Raw genomic sequence first — 6669 nt, 5'->3', positions numbered from 1 at the left:
ACCATGTTAATCGATTGAGTCACTGCCTCCTAGCCATTGCTTCCATGTGGGAGATTTGCTACCCTCCACTTTTTTTGTGGCTGTAAAATAATGGAGTTTCATAGCATGATTGATCTATTTGGCTCCAAGAAATACAATTTAGAATCACAGGTTTTCCAGTTACTCAAGAAAGGAATGCCCTCCTTTAAGCATGACTGCTTCTCATTGAGATGAATGTTAGTAAAGAATTTCTCGCTCCATTCTCAATTAAGTAAGCTCCCAGAAGAATGTCAAACACTAACAAAGAGCTCATCACAAATAACTAACTAGGCATGATTCTGAAAGTTGTGTAACTACAGGTCTGTAAACATATACAGTACATGGTAGAGTTAGCACAGCTCTACAACAGTGCCAGTGACCTGGGTTTGAATCTGGCACTGAAAAGAGTTTGTTCGTTCTCTCTGCGACCTGTGTGGGTTGCCCTCCACTTTTTCCTCCCACCCTCCAAATCCTACGTGGTTGCTAGTTGAATGGTCTATTTGGGCTTGGTGGGTTGGAATGGCCCATCACTGAATGAGATTAAAATTTAAATTAATTTAATTAAATTAATGGTTGCAATCAAAGGAGAAAGAACAAAAATATCATTCTGCATCAATACAGCTTTTAACAAGCAGCACTCCTTGGGTCAATGCTGCTCTGGTGTGATAGATTCCAATAAACAAGTTGTAAGCCAATTTGTGTATGATGGAGCATTTCTGGAAACTGGAGAGTTGCAGTTTGTTTGCGATAAGTAGGGCAATCATTTCTTAAGCAACTGGAAAACTGTGATTCTAAATCATGAAATGAAACACCATTATTTTGGAGCCACAACAAAAGTGAGGGATACAGAGCAGGAATGTCATTCATTTTTCAGTTGATGTTTTGCTCTGCAATCTTTGTTGTTTCGCTCTGAAAGTATAAAGCAACTGTGACTGCAACTACAAACTGCTTGCCTTTGTAATTGTGTTACTAAAACATAAATTCAGTTACAGATGATTGACCTCAGCTGAATGCAGATGAGATACAAATCTCTTTTGCAACAACACTCTGCATTATCAAGTGCTTTTAAAATGGAAATATGGGTTCTAAACCTCATCTTCCTGTTACATACATATCATATTATTAATGGCACATTACTTCATAGTAATGATTACTGGAGGTGATCTACTTCTCTTTGCTCTAAATTGAACTGAAAATCCAAACAGCAGCCATGTGGAACTCAGGGAAAAAAAACTTTTGCTTACTTACCTTCTCTTGAATTTATTATTAGTTGGTAGGGCAGGAAGTCTTATGCACACAGAGGTCAACAAATTGCCTACGACGTTGGTGAGACTGCACCTGGAACATTTTGAGTAGTTCAGGCCACCAACTATGGGAATGATGTCATTAAGCTGGAACGGGTGCAGAAAAGGTTCATCAGCAAGTGTCAGAGACTGGTGGGCTTGATTTACAAGGAGAGGGTGGATAGGTTGTGATGGTGCACCCTGGAGCAAAGGAGACTGGGGTGTAACTTGATAGTTCATAAAATCGTGAGGAGCATAGATAATGTGCCTGATCACAGTCTTTTGCTCAGGGTGGGAGAGTCTAAAACCGGATTCAAAAGATTTTAAAATGAGAGGGAACATTTTTAAAAGGGGAACTGAGGGGCAGGATTATCCACAGAGGGCGAGCATATTGAATGGGCTGCCAGAGGAAGTGATAGTGGCAGGTACAATTGTATTCTTTCAAAGATTTTTGGACAGGCTAATAGATGGTTCAGTGGGATATGTGCCAAATACAGGAAATGGAACAACCTCAGGAAGGCACTTTGGTCAGTACGAACAAGTTGGGCCGAAGGGCCTGTTCCTGTGCTGTAAAACTCTTGACTTCAACAAAAATTTTGCAGACCTGAAATGAAACCTATTTTGTCATAAAATTTGAAGTTATGAGCTACTGTTGTAAACGCAGTCAAAGACAGACTCCAAAGTTACCAATTTCCACTCCCAGGTGAGAGGAGGTCCCATTCACAGCTGGTAACTGCATTCAACAAATTACTAACTGAAAAGAGTGCCTTTGAGTAACCTGGACTACTGAAGAATTTAAACATGGAAGATTCAAAGCAGTGTGGCAGTAGGGGAACACACTACTATATTTATAATATTTATTGGTTTAACATGTTCCCCCAACAGAGAGCAGTCTTCTAAGATGCCTGCACTGACAGGATAAAGTTTTTGTATGAAATATTGAACAATGGTTCTCGGTTAATATTGCTCAATCATGGATGGCAAGTTTATCCCCAGTCCCATATTTCCGATGGTGAACACACTTCAGAATTACTTATTGGGTTGTACATTTGGTTGTATAAACTTGTCCCAAGTTTGTGGGACATCTTGAAGAGACTTAATAGAAGCATTATATTTTATGATATCCAAATGAAAACTATGCAGATGTACTTTTAAGAACATTAGGATTTGTATCATTAACATTTTATCCCAAACTACAGATTAAATCTGTGACCTACATTATTGTTTAGTTTCGTATTGGACTGGAGCGTGCATCCACTGTTATTTCCTATATTGAAATGTTTTGCTGAAAGAAAAATCAGCAGTATCTGTACTAAAATGTTTTATGTGCTTGGATTCATTTTTATTTGCAACAAGGACTCAATAAATAGAAGAAAAAAATAGCTCCTTCACAAGAAACACAGCCTGTTGTTATCACCATCCTCAGAGTAATGCTTTTTGGCAAATATTACTTTGAAGCCGCTGGCAAAAGTTGTGGTGATACACCTCTAGCCTACTACAGGTGGCGACCACTGTACCTGCAGGAAGATCACTGGAGGACAGACAACACCTGGCCGGCTGTCAATCAGTCAACCTGAATAGACCAAACCCCACCTGGTCAGCTCCCAATTAACTGCCCGGGATATAAACCACATCCGGCCCCTCTCGAGGTCAGTCACTCGGGAGCAAGGCACAGCTAGCCATAACAGAGACTTTAAGCTGAATAAAGCCTGTTGTTCCACCCTCTGAATCTTGTGTCGGCCTACTGTCACTACAGTGCATCACAAAGGTGTAACTGTACAAATTTTGTATCAACATATTGTGTAACCCTCCACGGCACTCCAACTGTGACAACATTGTTCCTTTAAAACTCCTCAATTGTTTAACAAGTCTAAGCGCAGTAGAAAAGTTATTAATAAAAATGCTGCGTGTGGCGCGCTGTTAGCCAGAATCAGACACACACAAGGCTGTACAACAGGCTTTAATCCACAAAGACTTCCACAGAACCAGGCTGGCTGTAGCTGCAGTAACTCTGAGTGAGCTTCGGGAGGCCAGCGCAGGCTTATATCCTGGAGGGTGATTGACACCTGACTGGGTGGGGCTTGATCCCTTCAGGCTGACTGATTGACAGCTGGCCAGATTTTGTCCTGTCCCCTTACTCTCCTGCAGGTACAGTGATTTCCCCCTGCAGTAGGCCGGTGGTACACTCCTGCAGGTACAGGTGTTGCCCCCTGCAGTAGGCCGGTGTGTGTGATGAGATACTAAATTAAAAAAGAGAAAATTATGGAAATAGCTGACAAATTAGTCTGTACCAGAAAGAAATAGTGTTACTATTTCTGGATTAATTATTTCTTTTTACCTGAAATACTAACATTCTTTTTCTCTTCACACTGAAGCTGCCGAGTTATTCCAGCAATTTCAGGTCAAAATAAAACTACCTTGATCATTAACTTTTTTTTTCATTTCCCCATGGCTATCTCCCGACTTACAGTATTTTATTTCAGACTTTCTGCATCTGGAGTGTTTTTGTTTTGTGGTAAAAATTTACAATTGACTATCCTGGGATGATCCAGATAACTTTTGCTGGGAAGTCATGACTTTGATGGAATGTTCTGCGAATATTTACAGTTTGAGTTGAGACAAAAATGCCCAGGATTTAAAACTGAAAAGTTGATCAGAGTTCCCCCTGCTCCCCCATCCCCCCTGCCCCCGAGTCCTAGTTCAGCAATTCTTGAACAGAACAAAATATTTGACATTTTCTGACTTTGGTTCAGAACAAGTCTTGTGGGAAAGATCAAATCCCTCACTTAAAAATAATTCTCCATCTGTTCTTTCTGATTTATATCCACAGGAAGACATGGGGTTATTGAAGACTCCGTAGAGTCTTTTGCCCAGCCATCTTCAGCTGCCTTATCAATTGCCTTCCCTGAAGTGCAAATATTCACTGATGGTTCCATACACAATTCAATGGCGGAGTTCGACACTCAACATTACCAAAACTAAGGAGCTGATTATTGACTTCAGGAAGGGGTAAAGAGGTGTACAATCCAGTGATTATTGGTGGATCAGAGGTGGAGAGGGTGAGCAAATTTAAGTTCTTGGGAGTCACCATCTCAGAGGATCTTTCCTAGAATCAACACACTAATGGCGTGATGAAAGCACATCAGCGCTTCTACTTCCTCAGGAGTTTGCAAAGGTTTGCTATGACACAGAAACCTTGGAAATTTCTACCGATGTGCAGTGGAAAGTGTGCTGACTGGCTGCATCATGGTCTGGTATGAAGACACCAATGCCCCTAAACGTAAAGCCCTGCAAAAGATAGTGGGTTCAGCCCAGGACATCACGGACAAAACCCTCCTCACTATCAGGAACATCTATAGAGAACACTCCCATGGAGAGCAGCAGCAATCATCAAGGATCCAAGCCACACGCTTTGTTCTCAGAGTTTGTACGTTCTCCCTATGTATGCGTGGGTTTCCTCCAAGTGTTCCAGTTTCCTCCCACCCTTCAAAATATACAGGGGTTGTAGGTTAATTAGGGTACTTGACCAAATGGGCTCAAGGACCGAAAGGTCAAATTGGAAACTTGACCATAGTTTGTAGCCAAGTGGTCATTGAATGATAATGATGCCAATAAATGACTGACTAATCAAATTATTAGACATCTAAACTGCCTTGAATAGGAAAAATAATTTGAGAGGGGAGATTATTTTTTCTTGAACTCAGTGACATCATCCTTGTTCAATGCTCTCTATATCCAGGTCACCACAGACCATAAACTGCACTAGTCACGTATCTACCATGCAAAGCAAGTCAGATATTTAATATTCCATGGTAAATTCCCAAAGCCTTTTTCCATCATCAGTAAGTTGATGTTTTTCATTTGTATGAATTCATCCACGTCTGGGTAAAGATAGCTGCATGATTGGCACTCGATCCATGAAGATAAACATGGATTCCCTTCTCCACTGTGGCCATAGTACAGGAAAACACAAACTAAGTTACAGGGAAAGGTTAAATAGGTTTGGACTTTATTCCCTGGAGCATAGAAGAATGAGGGGAGATTTGATCAAGGTATTTAAAATTATGAGGGAGATAGACAGAGTTAATGTAGATAGGCTTTTTTCTATTGAGGGTAGGTGAGATACAAAGCAGAAGACATGGGTTAAGAGTGAAAGGGGAAAAGTTTAGGGGAACTTCTTCACACAGAGAATGGTGGGTGTATGGAAAAAGCTGCCAGCTGAAGTAATGAATGTGGGCTCAATTTTGACATTTAAGAAGAATTTGGACAGGTACATGGATGGGAAAAGTATGGAGGGCAATGAACCAGGCAAAAGAAAAAAATGGTTCAGCACAGACTAGAAAGGCCAAAGGAGCCAGTGTCTGTGCTGTCATGTTCGATGGTTCCATCTGCAAGATTCACAGCCATTCTTCCATCAGCATCTCTCCAACTCGTATCATCTACCGTCCACAACAGTAAATGTAACAACATTAGGCACCAAACAATGTTTCTCTCCAGGTCACATGGAATTATGGCCACTGTCAAAATCCTGGGATTCCCTACTTCACAGCATGTTGTGGCACCAATGAACGGCCGTGCCAAAAGTGGCATTTTCATCCTATCTGTTATCTACATCCTGTTTATACGTTAGGGATGGTGATGAACCAGTGCCAAAATGGTTTCCTGGTGCTGTGTTGAAATGGCTGCTCAGGCATAGTTTATCTGCTGCCAGATGTCAGTCTTTACTCAAATGAAAGGTCATATCCCTAAATCAGCAGGTGAAGCGTTCAGTTCCACTGTGTTTCCTCAACTCCCAATCCAGAGTGCCACTTTAATGATGGGCTCGGGAAATGGATTTATGACATGAAACAGTTCTTCTAGTTAAACATGATCAATAAACACAGAATATCTGGCAGGACTATGCTGGACACAAATTATCAGCCACTTTTGTTGGACAAAACAGCAATTCAAGGATCTAAGACACTTGTTTTTAACTTTATTAGGCTATCCAGAGGATATAAATAACCTTTACTGATTTCCCAGAAAGAAAAGATCAAGAATGAGTTCAGTCAATGTTCGAAGGGCAGCTAAAATATTAATTTGCTAATCATTTTCTCAGATTAGGGTATTATGAAACAAATTATGTTTGCTGGCAAATTAGTGAAGCATCTGTGAATTAGCTTCTGAAATCAACTAAGGGACAGGAACCAATGTAGGATGCAGGTTAGTTCTAGTGTTTGGTATGAGGCTGGACATCTCTTCAGTCAAAAGGCACTTTCATGGAAAGAAAAAGGCCGACTGTAAAGGCAGAAATTCTCCGCCCTTACGTCAGGAGACTTACCTGTGGCCAGCTCCAAGGTGCTGACTGCAATCCCTCTCGGGGAAGGAT

The sequence above is a fragment of the Narcine bancroftii genome, chromosome 8 (assembly GCF_036971445.1).
Source record: "Narcine bancroftii isolate sNarBan1 chromosome 8, sNarBan1.hap1, whole genome shotgun sequence".
In the NCBI taxonomy this organism is placed as follows: Eukaryota; Metazoa; Chordata; class Chondrichthyes; order Torpediniformes; family Narcinidae; genus Narcine; species Narcine bancroftii.
This window is presented reverse-complemented; position numbering follows the sequence as displayed.